This window comes from Tupaia chinensis, unplaced genomic scaffold (assembly GCF_000334495.1).
Source record: "Tupaia chinensis unplaced genomic scaffold, TupChi_1.0 Scaffold000067_1, whole genome shotgun sequence".
NCBI lineage: Eukaryota > Metazoa > Chordata > Mammalia > Scandentia > Tupaiidae > Tupaia > Tupaia belangeri.
Window position 1 is genome coordinate 3,869,510 of NW_006159526.1, and position 4,587 is coordinate 3,874,096.

The following is a 4,587-nucleotide window of genomic DNA, read 5'->3' on the forward strand; positions in this document are numbered from 1 at the left end:
ACCACACCACAGTCGACTATGTGGGAATCCAGCAACATAGCCATTATGCTAACTGCTGGTTCCCAGTAAAATAATTCTTTAAAAAAAAAAAAAGAGAGAGAGAGATGGGATGCTTACTGGAGGATGACCAGCTCCTGCATCCAGCCTCAGCCTCCCCCACCTGCAGAGCCCCAGGAGCCCCTGCCTAGGACTCTGCTCCAGCCTCCTGTGGAACTCCGGCCAGATTCAGATGCAAAGCCCTCCTCAGCAGGAGTCCTGGACACCTCCCCTGGATACCCTGTGTTATTTCCTGGGGCTCCTGTAACAAAGTACCACAAACCAGTGACTCAAAACAAGGAAATTCATTGTCTCACAGTCTGGAGGTGTGAAATCTGAAATGAGGGGCGGGCAGGGCCTCACTCCTTCCACAGGCTCTGGAGGATCGGCCTTGCCTTTTCCAGCTTCTGGTAGCTGGGGCCTTCCTTGGCCACAAGCTGCATCGCACCCACCCCGGCCTCCCTCTCAGCTGGCCCAGATCACAGGCCGCTCCTGGGCCCGGTGTGTGCTGGGAGGTCTCTGGGGCGTACCCATGTGGGTCCAGGTGCTGTGCCCCGGCCTAACCCCGCTCATCATCGTCCCTGTCTCACTCCTCCAGGTCTAAAGCACCGCCTCCCTCCGGCCATGACACCTGTGAGCACAGAGGACACCACCCCCGTTGCTCTCTATGCCCGTTGCCCACTCTTGGTCAGAAAGTAGCTCCTTTATTAAACACCTCTCCTCCATCGCCTGCTGCCTGACTGACGCAGCCCACTGGCGAGATTTAGAAAGGGGCGCCCCTGGGGCTGGCAGGTGGTGTGGTGGTGGTTAAAGGAGCTAGACTCCCACGTGGCCCACCACCGTTCAAGTCCCGGACCTGGCAACTTTGCTTTCTCACTTTCTCTCTCTCTTTCTGGCCAAATTGAAAAATGATGATAGTAAATAAATAAATCTATCATGCTCCTTCCTCCAGGTGGATGGAGCAGCACTGGGCCAGACTCCAGCCCCCACTCATGCGTGGGTGGGCCAGGTACCCTTGTGCTGGGCCCACCCTGCCCCACAGCACACCACAGCTCTCAACTGGATGTGGCTCCTGTTTTGTTTTCTCTCTCTCTTTCTCAGTTTATTTCTTTCTTTCTTCCATGAGTGAGAAAGAAAGAGAGTGCACCCTTGGTAGGGTCTTTTTTAATTTTTTTAAGAATGATTTTATTTAACTTTATTTATTATTATTATCATTGTTATTTTCCAGTTTGATGAGAGAGAGACAGAGAGAGAGGAAGTGAGAAAGCAAGCCACCAGGTCCGAGACTTGAACCATGGTCAGCCATGTGGGAGTCCAGCGCCCCCAACCACCATGCCATTTGCCAGCCCCGGTAGGGTCTTTTTTTGGAGAGGTTTTCACTATAGGGCGCGTGCGCTCGCTAGAGAGAGACAGAGAGACAGAAAGCGAGAATCACCCCCCAGGGGAGATGGCCACACCGCAATCCCTTCTCCTCCATTCTCCTCTTGGGATCTTGGGCATGCACGCACACGCGTCCGGCGTAAGTGTAAGCCGCTGGGTCTGGGACTTGAACCGTGGTCAACTACATGGGAGTCCCCGCGACATAGCCATTACATTAACAGCTGGTCCCAGTAGGGTTTTGATGCTGTGATCCACCTTGAGCCTCTGTCAGCCCTGGATCATGGGCACACAGGAACCCTGGTACCCAAGGAGGTTTCTGGAAGAGGACCCACGCCTCAGAACTTTGCCACGTGGTCAGCCTCAAGGAATTTTTTTTTTTAAAGAGTTATTTTTACTTAATTTTATTTATTTATTCATTTTATGTTAATTTGACCAGAGAGAGACACAGAGAGAGAGAGAGAGAAGTGAGAAAGCAAGCCACCAGGTCTGAGACTAGAACTGTGGTCAGCCATGTGGGAGTGCCCAGCGTCTTAGCCACCATGCCACCTGCTGGCCCCATCCTCATGGAATGTTGTGGTTTACTGATGTAATATTGTCTGCCCTCTGCCCTGTGGTGGGAGTCTCTGCTGTGGACAGACCTGCCCTGGTGGAAAGGACCCTGTGAACACAGGTCCTTAGCTAGTCTTCGGTTCTCTGCGTAGTTAGTGCTCACTTGAGGGTGGATTTCAGAGTCCCAGAACACTCAGAGGTGAAAGTCCCCCCAGGGTCTGCGACATCTTAAGCTCCTCACCCACCAGGCTACCTCTGTGACCCTTTCTCTCCCTCAGCCGGCCTCCTGTGTCTACAAACACACTGAATTCTGGATCCCGCCATTCGCCTTTGAACCCACTCTCCCGCTGCCTGGAATGCCCTTCCCGGACTCCTCCAGGTTCCCTCATTTCACCTGGACTCTGCTCAAAAGTCATCTCCAGGGACCAGCAGTTAGCGTAACGGCTATGTCGCTGGACTCCCACGTAGTCGACTGCGGTCCGAGTCCCAGACCCGGTGGCTTAAACTCACATCGGGCGCATGTGCGTGCGTGCCCAAGATCCTAAGAAGAGAATGGAGGAGAGGGGATTGCAGCGTGGCCGTCCCCCTTGGGGGATGATTTCTCGCTTTCTGTCTCTCTGTCTCTCTCTGTCTGTCTGGTGAACACATAGTCTTCGGTTCTCTGCGTAGTTAGTGCTCACTTGAGGGTGGATTTCAGAGTCCCAGAACACTCAGAGGTGAAAGTCCCCCCAGGGTCTGCGACATCTTAAGCTCCTCACCCACCAGGCTACCTCTGTGACCCTTTCTCTCCCTCAGCCGGCCTCCTGTGTCTACAAACACACTGAATTCTGGATCCCGCCATTCGCCTTTGAACCCACTCTCCCGCTGCCTGGAATGCCCTTCCCGGACTCCTCCAGGTTCCCTCATTTCACCTGGACTCTGCTCAAAAGTCATCTCCAGGGACCAGCAGTTAGCGTAACGGCTATGTCGCTGGACTCCCACGTAGTCGACTGCGGTCCGAGTCCCAGACCCGGTGGCTTAAACTCACATCGGGCGCATGTGCGTGCGTGCCCAAGATCCTAAGAAGAGAATGGAGGAGAGGGGATTGCAGCGTGGCCGTCCCCCTTGGGGGATGATTTCTCGCTTTCTGTCTCTCTGTCTCTCTCTGTCTGTCTGGTGAACACATGCGCCCTATAGCAAAAACCTCTCAAAAAATAAAAAATAAAAAAAAGTCATCTCCACTCGCCCACCCTGTATCAAACAGTCTCTCGCTCTCCATCTTGCGGGGACCCTGCTGTTTGCCTTCGAGAACTGACTGCCCACCGACGTTGTGTCATCTATCGCCTGATTGATTGGCAGTTCCCGTCCCGCTAGGATGTAGCCCCCGAGGGCAGGGACTGTGTCTGTTTTGCTCAGCCCTGTGCCCCCATTGCCTAGAACGGTGCCTGGCAGAAAGGAGACGTGATAAATGTTTGGGGAACAATGGAATAAAAGAAACCCCAATATTATGCACAGCACTTTTTACGTGCGTGCATTTCTCTGGGGTGAGGAGGATACTTTTCAGCACCTCTCCAGTAGGACCTGGGAGCCAGAAGTTTAAGAACGACCAGAGGGGACGAGCAGATGGAGTAATGGTTACGTTGCTGGACTCCTACATAGTTGACCACGGTTCAAGTCCTGAACCCAGCAGCTTAAATGCTGAGGAGAATGGAGGAGGGACTGTGGCATTGCCATCCCCCCAGGGGGTGATTTCTCTCTTTCTGTCTCTTTGTCTCTCCAGTGAGTATACGAACTCTATAGAAAAAAATCTCTCTTACCTGGGACCAGCAGATGGCATAACGACCATGTTGCTGGACTCCCATGTAGTTGACCACGGTTCAAGTCCTGAACCCAGCAGCTTAAATGCTGAGGAGAATGGAGGAGGGACTGTGGCATTGCCATCCCCCCGGGGGGTGATTTCTCGCTTTTTGTCTCTGTCTTTTGAGCACATGCGACCTATAGCAAAACCCTCTCCAAAATAAATAAATAAATAATAAAACTCTCTTACCAAAAAAAAAAACTTACCAGAAAGAAGATTCCAGAAGAATGTGGTCTTGCAGAGCAGGAGAACCCTCGGCCAGCAAGTGAAAATGGAATCTGGAGTCACAGCAGAGGCTGGGGAGGAACTGCGTGCAGGCAGACTGAGAGAGGAGTCCCGGTCCTGTCCTGCTCCACCTCCCGCTTCCCCGTGTGCTGGGGCAAGTGCAGCCACCCCCACCCGCACCGGCTCTCCTTCCCGACCCTCTGGATGTCCTCCCCAGGCTGGGTGAGAAGGCAGAAACGGATACAGCCAGGTCACAGACAACCAGAAATGCTCTTTATTCATCAGAACTCAACGCCCAGGCCCCCTGGCCTTGAGCCAAAAACAGAACAACTTAAAACCTGACTGGGGCTCTTCTTTTCTTTGCCCCTAAAATAAAATCTAGGCAATCGCCATCCCCCTAAGCACTCAGTCCTTCCCTGTCAGAGCCTGGCTGACTGAACTGTCAGAGGGTGAAAAACACAGGAGAAAAACCTGACCTTTAGCCAACGATCACGACTGGGGGGGTAGGAGGGGGTAGGAGGTGGCGGGAGGGGGGGGGAGGGGGCGGGGGGGGGCTCCCG